Below are 16,794 nucleotides of genomic sequence, written 5' to 3'. Positions count from 1 at the left end.
AGCCTTTTCCGTAGAACAACAATACGTTACATTATAGTACTTTCTTGATCACGGTAAGGTACGTAATAACTACGATATCTATACACAAAGAATTTCACTTTCGTTTATGATGAGGTAAGTACATTGACTTATGCAGAACTTAGCTTTCGGAGGACGATAACTACGACACTTCCACAGAGATTATCTTACAACAAGACACACAGTTTAGCGCTACAGTACACGTATTTGAGTGATTAATTTTGTACTTAAAACATTTATTTTTAAAGATATTTGAAGTACAATGATACAATGTTTCTCCGTGATACATTTCATTCCATTGCAATAATCTGTAACACCTGAGGGTATAATTACATTAATCCTCAGGGGGTACACGCTTACTTTGTGTACCATGTGTCTGGCAAACACAAGGAGCCCTAGCTAATATGGTATTTGCTTATACAACTTTACACTTCGGTACCATATTTCTCTAACACATAAATTACACAGCTATCTGATCATTTAACTGAGAGACAAACATTTTTTTTTTACTACGTCAGTGGCCGATGTTTACGCAATTACACAGTTGGATAACTTCACACTTATGAAATTGTATTTTGTCTGTACTTTGTGAACTGTTCATATTTTTTCGGAACCATTGGGAAACTATGAGAGCTTTGAATAATGTATTTGGTATGGGATCATGATTTTGAAAGTATGTTTGAGGTAGATGACACTATTGAAATGAGCAGAGAATTTTTTTTAGGTCTTGAAATTATTGGAGGAAGCTACGACGATTTTGAGAATGAAATGTTATGATATTATTATGACGACGATGTGTATTATGCTGTTGAGATATGTTTATGATCAATAAGATGATGCTACCGTATATGAGTAATTTGATTATGCTACGTATTTCTTATGATGAAATATTGAAGAAGTGTCGACGAATATGTATATGTCTAATAAGGTAAGGAGTAATGAGTAGTGGTTAGGGACTCTGATTTATGAAAAGGATGTTGGAAACCAAGAATCGTACTTTAAGAGTTATGAAATGTGTGTAAATGCGTGAATGTATCACAATACCGACGAAAATTTTTTGCACACTGTTATATTCATACGGTTTTGTTTCTACACATTTGCAATGCAAATTCTCGACCTGTGAAATTTTTTATATGAGACTGTCACTGTAATGCAAACTGGTGTCATAAATATTTCAGTAAGAAAGTTACGTGACCACCTTCACGTAATGAGTCGTGGGCACCCAGCTGCGCGACAGTCGCCTGGAAAAAAGCCATTAGTGTGTGCCCTTCAGAGGCACAGGTGGAGAAGAAAAAAAAAAAAGGAGGCCATTATTTTCGCTATTGACATTCCTTTGTAGTAAGCATCGCAAATACGACAGGCTCAAACTTGAAAACATATGATAACACTGTGGAGCTCTTAATTTATGATATTTACTGAAATGCCTAATGAAATGACGAGAAATATTTTTATGTCTATACACCTGATTATGACTACTATCTTTCAAGTTGAGAGATTTTTTTGCTACCTTATGAAATGCCATATGGCTAATGAATGATGTTTCATGCTTTCCTTTGTACATATTTGCTCATTTTCTTTAATTTCTAGTTTCTAGCTGCACTGCAGCATTGGTTATTATAAAATTTAATAGATGTACTAATATCACTATTTTATGTCTACAGACCCAGTAAAGAATACATTTATGATGTACTTTCTTAGAAAAGAGACCACAAATAGACATTTCCCTTCACAGGAATTACATAAATAATTTTTTAAATGACTTGGTAACTTTCTTGCAGAGCAAGTTTTTGTGGTGCATCACTCTAGTGTTAGGATGTGACATAGTTATTAAACATGGCCATTTTTAATGTAATATTTTTTCTGCTTGAGCTTTGTCATGTTTAGGTATAAGTTATTGTATTTGCTGCTGCTGTTTGCCAGGCATGGTCCTACTGAATTTTACATTGTATTAAGCTAGTTTTACTACTGATTTATGTTTCTTGTTTGCTGCGCATTGCCTTATATTAGTTGTAATATTGCATTTGCTTTGCTAATTTATGCTGCTTGCTTTGCCAATTTGAATTTTTGTCATTGCTGCTTGTGTTAATTTGTTTTGTGCTGCTGCATTGCCTCGTCCCTTAGTTTAGCATCTGAGCTCAGTAGATTTAAGTTAGCTTAAGATGGGGTAGGCCATATAAGAGAACAAGTTGTGATGAATTGGAAGAAATGCATTGAGAAGCTATAAGAAAATGGTTTGGCCAAAAAAAGTATTTTGAAAGAGGATATGAACCAAAAAAGTAGGGTTTAGAGACAACAGGTTTAGGTAGGATTTTCTTGGAAATAAATGATGAGGTAAGGTATTGGAAAATAAATAATGAGGTAAGGAATGTGTGAACATATAAATACAGAAAGCATGCTTGGATAGAATTTTTTTGGTGGAAACATATGTTGAAATAAGAGGAAAGATATATGGAATGAAGTTTTGGGTTGGACTGCAGTAACAAATGTTACACTGAAAACAAACCCTGTCCTGTATTTTTGTGTTATTACACTATGTGAATTTGTTTTTCCTGTCTTAATGTGTTCAGCTAATAAGAGTTATGTTGTAGAATTTTTCTGATAATATGTTATTTTCTTTGTAAAGATGTTTAGACATTATTTATTCTGTTCTGTTTTAATGCTCATGTGTGAAGTTGATGTTTCGAAAGTTATTCTGATCTTTTATGTATGTACTCATGTCATAATTCCTGGAACACTGATGTATATGTTACTTCGATTCTTTTGTAAAGCTTGTACTACAAATGTTATCTGTATTGTTATGTTCTTTAATGATGTATTTTGTACCTTTGTAATTGTATTCTTATGTTATAAAATTGTAATTGACACCAGTTCATCATATTATTAACTTGTAAGTTCCATTTCACTGCACACGTTTCTGTTGGTCATAGTATATGGACAATATGTGAGAAGTAGGGACTGTTAGTGTTTGCACATGTGTTAATAATTCAGCAAGGGACTGGATAACAGCATTGCTGGTTCTGAGGACAATTCCAAAAACTTTGTGAGTGCACAAGTGGTGGTTATGGACTTGCTATATTATCCGCAAGACTCTTCAATGGTGATTGTGCACCTGCACAGTCACAACAGATGGCTGCTGGCCATCTCTACAAGGACTACAGTGGGTCTGCATCTTTGATGACCCACCAATACCATTATTTCTACAAGGACTACAGTGGGTCTGTACCTTTGCTGACTCAACAGTACCATTATTTCTACAAGGACTGCAGTGGGTCTGCACCTATGGTGGCCCACCAATACCACAATCTCTACCAGGACTACAGTGGGTCTGCACCTCTAGTGGCCCACCAATACCGTAATCTCTACCAGGACTACAGTGGGTCTACTCTGTCATGACCTACCTACCAATATTCTTCAAAACGTCGAATGACTCTGCTGAGGGTTTCCTCTGTTGTGGCCCATTACCTGTCAGCATGTCGAGAGTCAGCACTGTCTTCCCGTTGGAAGGACAACACTACTTCTTCAAGACTGCATGGAAATCCACTACTTCCGTGTGCATTTTCTTTTACTGCTCAGACTTAAAGAAAATCACTGCAATTTTACTGTGATGAATGATGAGGACTGTCTTTATGGACTGTGAGAAAATTTTAGCTTATGACCAACATTGTATCAATAAGTGTGTGCATTTGATATCTTTGTTATTGTAACTACGAAAAATTTTTTCAAATCTGTATTGGCCACTGCCCAAAACAATTTGTAAAATTTTTTGTGGGGAGCATGGGAGCTATGTAAGTAGGCTGTTTAGGTTTCTTATGTTCGTAACGCCACGTAGCGCTCTGTATGAAAATCACTGGCCGTGCTGTGTGCAGTCTGTGGCTAGTTTGCATTGTTGTCTGCCATTGTAGTGTTGGGCAGCTGGATGTTAACAGCGCGTAGCGTTCCGCAGTTGGAGTTGAGCCGCCAGCAGTGGTGGATGGGGATAGAGAAATGGCGGAGTTTTGAAATTTGTAAGACTGGATGTAATGAACTGCTATATATATTATGACTTTTGATGACTATTAAGGTAAATACATTGTTTGTTCTCTATTAAAATCTTTCATTTGTTAACTATGCCTATCAGTAGTTAGTGCCTTCCGTAGTTCGAATCTTTTATTTAGCTGGCAGTAGTTGCACTCGCTGTATTGCAGTAGTTCGAGTAACGAAGATTTTTGTGAGGTAAGTGATTTGTGAAAGGTATAGGTTAAGGTTAGTCAGGGCCATTCTTTTGTAGGGATTATTGAAAGCCAGATTGCGTTTCGCCAAAAATATTGTGTGTCAGTTTAAGCACAGTCCTGTATAATTGTTCAAAGGGGACGTTTCATAAATGTACTGCGTTAGTGTGTCGGTGTGATGGTACTTGTACACGTCGGTGCCGATGGAAGAACTCCAGCCACAAAATAAGTAACTCATTAAACGCTAGGACGGCAGAAGGCGGTCCTCAGACTAGTATAATCTAATACTGTCTTCGCCTCTCTGTATTCTACATACAAGAAACGCGAACTCCCAGCCGGAAGGACGGAATTCAGATAACGTCTCAATGTAAGTATTGACAGGAGAAGTGCTCTCAATCACTGAACGCTGCATACTCAACGACGATTCGCTACCCGGAGGCGAAGTCCAGAATCCTGTAAGTTAGCAACACCTTCTGTCACCTAAAGCAAATTCCCAGTGCCTTGTGGCAATATATCATGCAGATTGAGGCTTAGTGATTTTGCCCACATTTGTCCTATCATGATATATGAACCTTGCGACAGTATTTCACTGTTGGCAGCTTCCCCCAGCTTGAACATTATCCCCCTGAGTTCCACCACGAGTCATCGAAAGTCAGTTTCGGCATGATGATGCTTGATGAGAAAGTCTAGCCTACTCAATTTGTATATTTTACTAATTTTTTTCATAGTTCCAAACAACCTCTTCCTGTTTTCTCGATTGATCTGTGTTCAGTTTTTCGAGGCCTATCCACTGTGCCAACTTATAACTAAATCTGAGGGGGGTGCGATGGGGAGGTTCCCTTGTTAGATGAAAAGCTATTTGTCCAGACATACTGTGAGGTAGCAACTTTCCTCTGGCCACCATTCGTCATTTAAAAATGATATCTGAAGATAAGAGGCGTAAAGTCATGAATACGATACCATCACACTTCTCCAATCCCACAATACACTCTAACGACATTTCCCATTACTGCATCTCCAACCGTCTTTTCTCTTTGTTCTCTCTAGTGGGTTCGAACGGAAGTGGCTTATATTTCGATCTAGAAATAGTTATATCAATGTACTCCGCTCTTCTGGAAGTTACAAAAATCACATTTAATGTTCAGAAATAGGAGATATGCTCTTCCCTACACGTTCCTCCACAACTGGTAGCACGCGAATCCTTGGGAATCCATGTTGTCCTAAATGAAAGTTTGAATTTTTGCCATATATGCACTGAGATATGAATTTTGCTGTCCTCAGGTAAAAGGAAGAGAGGAGTATTGAAGCTGGACATGTATTTCACAGCCCCACCCTATCAAAGAACAAATCTTGTTTTAGCACATAAATTCTGGTACTTCATCTGTTAGATTTCTAGTTGTACAATGGGAAGATGGGAGTGAGACATTCGGGCACCCTATACTCGATGTCCTTCAACATCTACACCGAACAAGCAGTAAAGCATACAAGGATAAATTTGTAAACAGAATATTAGGGAGAATATTAGGGAGAAGCTGAAAGGGTAGAGTACCGCCTGACATTGAAAATAGGTACAACATTCTTCGTTATTCTTGTCAGAAGAACATATTTTTTGTGGATAAATAGTCAATTTCTCTTAGTACACCGAAGCCAGATACTGTAGGAAAGAATGACAAATTATTTATTTAATTGATCACATGTGCACTCCCACAAAATAATTCCCTACATCCAATTTGATGAGATCTGTGAAATGAATGAATGTATGGTCGTCTGCTAAACGCAGATAGTGAATGTGCAATATATGATCATTTTTGAGACGGTCTTTTGGTCACCTTTCGTTGAACCAAAGAGGAAATTTACCTGACCTTTGAGCGCCTGAAATGGGGCTGACCAATACGGTAACAAGGTGCTCCCCAATCTCGACGGAGGTGCGAGCCGACCTGAAGAACAGCCATGTTTCAGCACTCTGGCGCTGTATCTTGTGTTGGTAAGACCTGTCTTAGGTGTGCTCCGTAAAGGACAAAAGAGTGGAGAGATGGTATGCATGTGAAATACTTAAGAGTAGTTCGGAATAATTATTTCTCTATTTCAGGAACTTTTGTGGGGAGAATTAAATGTCAGGCATGTAATATTAAGGGGATTGTAGTACTCTTCGGAAGTGAGCAACGGTCACAATGAAACCACGTGTAACAATAAATTGTAAATACTTGTGAGTGATGGTATTAAGTTGAAGTACTTCCAAGTGCTTAAGTTAAGCTGAATTTTATACTACAATATTTAAGAAATGGCGTGTTCGGGACATGAAATTAGAGACGAGCACTTCCACGTGTTGAGTACTGTGTTGAGTCTCAATCTGTGGATGACACTAAGGATAAAGAGAAGTGCTCGTCCAAGGTATCAGTTGAGGACTCGCATGTGTGACGAATATGATCTTAATATTACCTTTACGTGTTATATTTCCGTGTGACGCTAGATTCAAACTCTAATACTCTGAGAGAGAAGTAAGGTGAGTCAGCCGTCTATCCAGCAACGCCACTTGGCTTGCATTGCACAGGAAGACGTGCCTATATGCTCCAGAGTTCATAGTAGGAAAGAAAAGTTACGAAGTGGGGCAGTGTCGTGTGAAACTGGGATGAATACTAATTGAAGTGGGAAAGCTGAAAGTGAAGTGATTCTAACGTTGTGACTAAACTTTGTGGTGTATTCTGTGTTGTCAGTGTGATGTATTTCATTTAATGTAAGTATGTGTGGTTTGCATGGGAGAGTAGCAAGATAGGTTCAGAGGCAGTGGGTAATGCGTGTTCCTTTTTGTACCGCTCGGTCTGGAGGAAATTTTCGTGATGCTGGGTGTGAGAGTCGAAGTGTGAGATATAGCAAAAGATCCACCATCCTATCCAGAAAGTGCACTGTAGCGTTAGATAATTATGAGACCATAAGATAGAGAATCACCAATGTAAAGCCATGCCCACTGGGCGGAGTTTCTCATGTGTAATTGTAGTATAAAATGTAATGGTGTGTTTGGGTTATCTGTGAAACATAATAGAATGTATCTGAATAAAAAAGATAGTTAAAAGAAAAAGATTGGTGTCCTTGTTCTTCGAATAGTGTGTAGTCATGATATCCAGAATTTATAACGTGTGCGCCATTCATATTCAGTGCGATGGCTACGTGTTGATCAAAGCCGTTGGGTGAGAAAGAAAATGTGGTATTGCCAGTGCGTAGTGAGAAATCAGAGTTGTGTAAATTTTTAATAATCAGATGTGCATTATCCGTTTCCGTTGCGTAATATTCCAACATGAGAATAATTTGTAGCTTAATTGTGGGTACTAGAGCTCACAATCAGTCATTGATGTTTTGCGATAAATAAGAATAAATCCACTCGCTTGGAAGACCACTCATCTTGCAGGCCTGACTGCCTGATGCCACAGTATGAGCAAGGCATGTGGGTGCCTCTCATAATTTCGACCCTGACAGGACTGTGCTGTTAGGCTTTGCTGTTAAGATTTTTTTTTTGATGGGATTTGTCAAGATTTTAACATATATTGTGATAGCACTAAGAAGTAAAATTTTTTGTTTGCAATTTCTTTCTGGATTGGTGAGGATCTTTTATTTTTTTATTTAGTTTATTGCTATGTCGTCCAAGGCTGGAAGATCGTTGTATATTTTTTTTTTTTTGCCTAATGTCCGTAGTAACTAGGTCGCAGTCGAAAAGTGTAGTCACCATGGAGAAGAGTGATTCTGGGGTGAACGTAGCAGTGGAGCAAGAAGTAGGTGTCGACCCTGGGTTAATGAGCGAGAACGGAAAACATTCGGAAGGGGCTGAATTGGTCAGTGGACCGCAGCTAGGTGATCCTTTAGGCGGCGGGCTTTCTCCACAATCGGGAGCTTTTCCCGACGACGCTGGCGAGCCGGGACTAGTCAGATATGCAGTGAAAGTGTAGCTACCCTTAGCGAGGCTACGGTTTCTCAGGCGAACAAGGTGACCGCACCAAAAGTAGCAAATGACATTGTGCTACTGCAGTTTTTACAGAGTATGGATAGAGATAATAAGGAAAGATTGGAAGCGATGGATAAAGATAATAAGGAAATATTGGAAGCGATGGATAAAGATAGTAAGGAGAGATTGGAGGCAGTGGATAAGGGAAATAAATAGGCAATGGGGAAGCTGCGTCTGTCCGCAGTTAATAATCGGTTAAATGAGGGGGAGAAGAATCTGGGTGCGTTGAAGCAAGTATGTGACGCCGTGAAAGAAAAAGCCAATAATATGGAGGCACAAATAATTGCAATAGATAGTGATATTATAGAACCTAGGGACATGTTGCCGGATGAGCGAATCAAACAGGAAGACGAACTCAGAGAATTAGAAGAAAGATTGTGTCGGATAAAACAGGTGGCAAAACCAACTGGGTATAGTCCAAGGTCGGAAAACATAAATGCGGAAGAAGACACTTCGTGTCGGTACAAATGTACACTTGTTTTCCGGATCCTCATAACTACTAACATCCATGCCTGGCTGTCTCAATTTCAAGATTCGTTACCTTCATCATGGGGACCGCTACTCAAAATGAAGTTTGTGTGTGACCATTTGAGGGACGAGGCTAGAACGAAAATGCAGGAAGTTATTAAAGACTGTAGTAGCTACGAGACATTTTGTGACAAGCTTTTAAATGAATTCTGGTCGAAAAGTAAGCAGGACCAGGTTAAGCAAAGCATATTGATGATGCCAAATTGTAACGAAGGTGGTATATGAGATCCAGTGGTGTGCTATCAGGAAATGCTGAGACGAAATAGGTATTGGGATGTGCCATACGAACCTGGGGAGCTCATTAGGACCTGTATAACGAAGTTGCTAGTGAAATTGCGCAGAGATATAGCGATAGCAGGCAGAGGATTAGACGATTCTGTGTCATCTCAGCACTTGTTACAGGAACTTGGTTATGAGAGCAACACCGTGAATGGAGGCACGACTCATAGGTCAGACAGAGTCGAGGATAGGAACGGCAGAAACTGTCAGAATGACGGGAGAGCATGGAATCCTGGCATTTCATTCTCGTCATAATGGATTGATGGATAGGAGAAACTAATCCAATATATCAGCCCTTAGCATATTGCCTTAAAACACATGCCGCTGGCACAGAAAATTTTCCATGTAGCAGACATACTCTACTGATATGTAGGAGTGCAAATACCATACTTCTGATCATAGAATAAAACACCAGTAATGACATCTGTTGAGCTGGTCTCTCAGAGCAAATAGACAGTAAGACTTACAAAAATTTGCAAATTTTGATTCGGAACACTAAAGTAAAAGACTGTTTCCTCAAAAAAAAAACAGTTGCTAAAAATGTTATGTAGTAATGCCAATGAGTCCAGTTTAATTAGTGCGATTTGACTATTGCAGGTACTTAACACATAATTTAAAAAGTCAACATTGTGATCTGTATGGCATGGGGTAGATTTAAACTGCTGTTACAGGTAACATCAGCTATGTGATCGAAGTTCTTAGATTAGCTGCCATCTGATATATAGTATGTCATTCTCGTGGTGACAGTTATAATGAAGAGCTGTGTATGGTTGTTCGGAATCTGGTGTTAGGGAAAGAGGCCACTGGCACCAAAGTTTCTAACACTTGTGTTGTCCCTTTCTCCCAGCTTGTATATTCTCCGCACACATTTAATTTTCATGTAAGCACAGATTCCTAAGTAGCATGTTCTTTACTGTGTATAGTGAACCATTCAGAGTGAGGCGGATTGTCCATGAAAAGGCTGTACTGATTGAGACGCTCAAGGGAAAACAATCGTGTGGGCTTCTTCACATTTCTAACATCAAATTATGGAAAAGTTAAGGATAGATCGAAAGTAGGCGAGTTATGGTAGAGAGTCAGTGAATTTATTTGTGGTGTGTAACGTTGTGCAGGGTCAAATCGAACAAAAGAATTTTCATGTGGGATGTCAGGAAGTATGACGGAATAGACTGGTCGAATGAGTCATGAACAGGGGTCGACAGAGTGGTGTATGTACGTATTTTTTGTCATATGATTAAGGATCAAGAAGAAACGACATGATGATTAATGAGTGGATAAAGATGGTAGATAGAGAGAGAAGCGACGTGATAAATAGTAGTGGATAAAGGTGATATTTAAGGAGAGAAGCGACGTGAAGCAGTGTGATTAATAAAGAGAGATTCGACGTGATGAAACAGTGGTAAATAAAGGTGAGTAGAACTGAATAATGTGGAGATGTCTTAGATGTATGTTACAGAGAGGCCTGTGTATGCTGCAATCGAGATTGATGCGAATGGAGAAGGAAGATCAGGAAATGATCGAGTAATGGATGGACAGAGAGCCGAAATACGAATGAAGAGATGTGGACAACTGCACAACGTGAAAGGACACAAGGGGAGTATGAGATCGAGATGGTGAACGTTGTGGAATACTGACGTAAGATGTAATATAAGTGTAAATCTAATTCTTACCATAACATTTGCAATATGGCAAAAATTATATTTTTTTGTTGTTGTTGAAGCCTGGTACCAGTATAACGAATCAAAACGGTCCCAAGAATGTGAACAGTTATTTTTCAGGATGAATAATTTGTGTATTTTTTGTTCTTAGATGAAATGTCGCAATTCTAAGTTGATATTTAGCAGGATGAATAATCGGTAAAGTGAATGCAGAGGTAAGCCGATGGAGAGAGGTGCCAGAGTGAAAGGACGAAATCGGAGACTGTAAAGCTATCTCCGAAACAACTCCATGTGTTATGTGGTTGAGTATAAGGGAGCAAAGGTATGGTATGTTGACGTGAGTGTGGTGGTGTTAAGGTTAGCTGACTGCTAGACATATTCTGTTGGTGTATTAATGGATCGAATGAGAAAGAAAATGTGGTGTCAGTTGAGTGAGAGTCGTAGAGTAGTGTGATCAATGCGCATGCTCCTGTAAAGGGGATGCTACCGATCCATATGTAAAACATTATTGTGCTTTATTGTTTGATTTGGATAAACCTCGATTGTAGGTCAGGATATGATGTCATGTGGATGGTACATACATGTCCTAGAAATGTTGTTATATATAATAAAAGGTAAAAATATGTAAAGATATACTAATTTCTGTCTGTCACAAGCACAAAGGTACAGTGTATGTTGTAGATTTACAGTCATCAGTTTCTAAAATGTTTATTGTGTTAGGATGTAAAAATAATTTACTATTTGATATTATGTAATAGGTAATTGTGAGCTGTATATATTGTTTCTTATTTTTTTGTTAGAACACTTTCAAGGGGTATTAATTTCAGTCTGTCACAAGCACAAAGGTGCGTTGTATATTGTAGTTTTAGAATCAACAGTTTATAATATGTTCACTGTGATAGGATGTTAAGGGGCTCCGGAAAGGCTCAAAATCATGAAAAGTTCAAATTTTACTTTTTTGCGTTTTCTGAATCTGCAGACTATTACCTTTTAATAGATATATAATTTATTCAATTCCGAAGACTACAACTATTTTTAAATTTTTTTTGAAATGTGTTCTACATGGGCGTGACCCACTGTGGCGCTGTTAAACTGCTGTCAAATGGTGTTATTATTAACGTCCGTGTTCATCAGGTACATTTTAGTGATGTGAGATAAAGTATGTGTTGTTCCTAACCTGTGATGGTTCAATATATATCGCTGGTGTGATTGTCGATTGTTTCATGTTTATTTACTCTGTCGTTATCTAGAAAATATTCGTAATTAATTCTGTTTCTTGAGTCTCTGTTTTGTTGAAGTATAATGAGTAAAACTAAAGTTATTAGAAATCCTCTGAAGGCTTTTAAGAAAAGGAGAAATGTTGTAAAGCCAAAGGTATGTGTTATTACTGTAAACAATAAAGACGATGAAAATCCCCAACATAGCTTGTGTCCCAAAGAAGAAGACAGTTGGTGTAAATATAACAAAGGATTGCTAACTGGTGAAGTGTACACTCATAAGCATAGTCTGCCTCATGCAATAATGGAGGTGATAAAACCTATTTTCAGAGACTTAGCAGCACCTGAACTGTTGAAAAAGTGTATTCACGGAAAAACTCAAAACCCCAATGAAAGTGTAAATAGTGTTATATGGTCGAGAATCCCCAAGACTGTATTTGTTGGAATAGAAACACTTCACTTCGGTGTGTATGATGCTGTTGCGACTTTCAATGATGGCAACATTGTAAGGTGCAAGGTATTTAGAAATATGAGAATGAAGATAGGTTCTAACATGGTACGAGTGATGCTTGCTTTAGACAAGGAACGCCTTCGGGCTGCAGACAGGGCTGTAAAGAGTCTAGAAATACAAGCAAGAGTAAACAGGAGGAGGAACAAGAATAAGCTGGAGGGGGAGTTTGCAGAGGATGAAGATAATCCATCCTATGGACCTGGAATGCACTAAAAAGTTAATCCAATCTTTGTCGCTCGATTCCCAAAACTTTTATTTTCTCATACTAATTACATGTTTTCTAAGGATCTTCCAAACATATTTGTTTCAAACTTTCAGTAAATGTTACACAGTACCTTCTGCATAATTTAACACAGCCTTTTTCCAAAAAACTGGATATTTTTGAATACATATATAAAAAATTGCAAAAAATGTTGTGAATTTTCATTACAATTGAAAAAAAATCATCGTTAATAACTGAACTAAAATTTTGTAAAATCCCTGTGTTAAGTTGTAGCCCATATTCCAATAAATAATCTGTAAAAAGTTCAACGTCCTACCTCAAATACTTTGTGAGGAAAGATGTAATTTATAAGCGTTATTTTAACATTGCAAGTATAGGGCGTTCCGGAGCCCCTTAAAGTAGTCTACTATTTGATATTGTAATTATGAGCTGTATAGATTGTTTCTTATTCCTTTTTTTTGAACACTTTCATGTTTTGTATGAGGAACAACAGTTACAATCAATAGCACAAGTGTGGGCTGTATATGGAAAAGAGATAAATGTTGACATTGTATGTGTAGAAAACTAGGGTGCATGATTTTATGTTTTTTAGAACAAAGATTCTTTTATTACCAATGTATCTAATAGATCATACATGTAGTCAATGAGTATTTAAATACTGTAAGAATATCCTTTTGTCTGTAATTTTGCGAGATGTACGAAAGGGTCTGATTGATTGGGTGTCGTAGCGCTGAGGTGCCCACGCAGAACGCGCCCATTCCTACATAAAAATGCGGGAGGCAAAGCTGACATCGGCATGGGAGAGGCGACAGAGCCGCTGCGCTCCCCACTCCACTGTCAGTCGGGGTACATTCCTCACGCCCACTACAACAGGTCAACGGCCTGTGGCGACACGCACCTACCACTGCCATTCATAAGTTGCGCCACCCTTACGAATGGAGACAGTATCCCGCATCGGCAACAGCAGGTGGTTTTTCTGCTCAACGGCTCGCGCGACGGTAGAATGAACGACGTGCAGCAGAGTGCAGTGGGGATTTTTTAACAGCAGCTATTAACTAGTACTGGACTGTGGAGCCGTGAAACAAGATGACTGCTCGTATGTCTCAGTTAGTTGGTAAGTGAAGGACTGGTGTTTCCATGTTGTGAGTGGTGGAAAAGATTTTGCTTTAGCAGACAGGACGATCTTTTTGTTTTGTCTTGACCACTGAACGGTGGGATCCATAAACGTTTGGGAGTGACTCGTTAAGTGTGCTTTGTAAAATGCATGTGGGACACTTGTTATACTTAAAGAGGACAGTTGTCATTTGATGACTAATTACTGTCTGAACACAAGAAACTAAAGTGGGACATTGACATTTGCATTTGTAGTAGGAGACACTTCTTTAATTGGTGTGGGAATGAGTTCTGTTTGTTGGAACATAAAGACTTTCAATTACACCATGAACTGAAAGGACAGTACCATGGGTAATAGTAGTTGGTTGGTTGGTTTGTTTGGGGAAGGAGACCAGACAGCGAGGTCATCGGTCTCATCGGATTAGGGAAGGACGGGGAAGGAATTCGGCCGTGCCCTTTGAAAGGAACCATCCCGGCAGTAATAGTAGTTGTAGGGCCATTTCTGGACGACCAGATTCGTGTGAATGGTAATCTGAGAGTGACTATGACATTTGAGTTTAACGTGAGATACAGTTTACTGTTCAGTGCGTGTTCAAAATGCCGATTTGAGTGACCTAAAGACTTTCGTCCGGGTAACCATGGGAGAGCTTCGACACCGAGGCAGTGTTTCTAGGAAAACTGTCAGCAATTTTTTGACCCCAAGAAAATCACAGAATGAAATGGTTCCGTGTGACTCGCAAGATACGGAATAATGTATTTGTATTTGTAATTGTGTAAATTTTTTTATATGTTTTATTCCTGAAGGGACAGCAAGTGTAATTGTATTTCAGTAACACATGTGTTTAGAGTAGTTAGTGTGGTTTTTTTTGTTTGTTCTGGGTTATCAAGTTCATGTAGCATGTTTATTAGAATATTTGGTACAAGGATGCTTTAATTATTAGCCAGTGTCGTAATACTAACGTAGCGGCTCTTGTTGCATTGGTCACTAAGGTTGTCACTGGGGACAAGAGTTTCCATTGCACAACAAATATCGGAATTAACTGATGCATTTTGATGTCGTGGACAGTAATAATCTAGTTGGTGTATTGACTGAAGCCACTTATTTGCATTATCACAGTGGCGATATTTCACATTGAAGTGTAACGGAGGCTAGTCGAAATGCAAGTTCTTGTCGTCTAAATATGTAGCAACAGAGAAATGAGCACTAGAGTAAAATACGAGAGCTACTAGTGGATTCAAGCACTTATTGCTAACTATTTACTGCGTATATTGATCAAAGTTGATGGACTGACTAGCTCAGCAGCAGGTATTTATACTGCTGGACAAGGATAAGGTCTAAACTAACATTCGAGTAGTAGTGGGAATTGCTTAAGTGATGATAGTTAATGAGGTATGACATTGTGTCTTAGATTGACTATATTACGTAACCAGTATGTAACTTGTGATATATTTCATTGTTTTTTTCTCAGTTTTATTTCTCTGTAGGTTTGATGTACATTTTAAAGTAATGGTATGGAGCCTGACATTCTACATGTAACTAGTGTATGCCATTATTTTTCTTTTGTTGATTTTGTTTTGTATTTAGACATTGCTGTGTGAAGATTATTACCCCAAAATTTATATATGTCAGATTACTTGCTCTGTGTGGACGGTGAGCTATTTAAAATTTCATGAGTACAATTAGTATTTTTTTCATTTGTTAGAGAATTAGTAAAATTTGGATTACTCCTAAAAACAATGGAGATCCAGGTAACTAAGCAAATTTTTATCTCACCATCATTTTTTTAATTGTATTATGTAATGTTTTATTTGTCATTTGGATTATTGTAAATTTGTATGTGTACGTTACTCCGGATTGTGGAGAGTACAATAGTGTGACAACTGTGTCAATAAGTTGGTAAAGTAACAGCATTTGGTCGTCTACTTGAGGTCACCAGGGGCTAAGGTCTCCTTCTGGTTATTATGATGACTTGCTACATTTGTTCGAATACAGCTTTCTTAAAAAAATGTTCGGAACTAACTTCGCATTGCAAGGATAGTACCGTGAACTTTTTTTTGTTTTTTTGTTTTTTCATGGGTAGCGGGTGGTGAAAGGGTACAGTACAGCCCGACATTGAAAATAGGTACAACATTCTTCGTTATTCTTGTCAGAAAAACATTTTTTGTGGGTAATCACTCAATTTCACTTAATACACCGAAGCCGGATACCAGTGTAGGAAAGAATGACAATTTATTTATTTAATTGATCACATCTGCCCTCCCACAAAATAAATCATTTCATCGAGTTTGGTGAGATCTGTGAAATGAATGAATGTATGGTCGTCTGCTAACCGCAGATAGTGAATGTGCAATATATGATCATCTTTGAGATGGTCCTTTGGTCACCTTTGGTGAAACCAAAGAGGTGAAATTTACCTGAGATTTGAGCGCCTGAAATGTGGCTGACCCATACGGTAACAAGGTGCTCCCCCACCTTGACGGAGGTGCGAACTGACCTGAAGAACGGCCATGTTTCAGCACTCTGGCGCTGGATGTTGTGTTGGTAAGACCTGTCTTAGGTGTGCTCCGTAAAAGACAAAAGAGTGGAGAGATGGTATGCATGAGAAATACTTAAGAGTAGTTTGGAATAATTACTTCTCTATTTCAGGAACTTTTGTGGGGAGAATTAAATGTCAGCAGGTAATATTAAGGGGATCGTAGTACTCTTCAGAAGTGACCAACGGTCACAATGAAACCACGTGTAGCAATAAGTTGAAATACCTGCAAGTGCTAGTACTAAGTTGAAATACTTCCGAGTGCTAAAGTTAAGCTGAATTACTGGCGTGTGTACTATAAGTTGGAAATATTTAAGAACTGGCGTGTGCGGGACTTGAAATTAGAGACGAACACTTCCACGTGGTGAGTACTGTAAGGAAAGTGCACTGTAGCGTTAGATATTTACGAGACCATAAGATAGAGAATCACCAATGTAAAGCCATGCCCACTGGGCGGAGTTTCTCATGTGTAATTGTAGTATAAAATGTAATGGTGTGTTTGGGTTATCTG

Source organism: Schistocerca nitens, chromosome 3 (genome assembly GCF_023898315.1).
Source record: "Schistocerca nitens isolate TAMUIC-IGC-003100 chromosome 3, iqSchNite1.1, whole genome shotgun sequence".
NCBI classification, from domain to species: Eukaryota; Metazoa; Arthropoda; class Insecta; order Orthoptera; family Acrididae; genus Schistocerca; species Schistocerca nitens.
Note: the sequence above shows the minus strand (reverse complement) of the source record.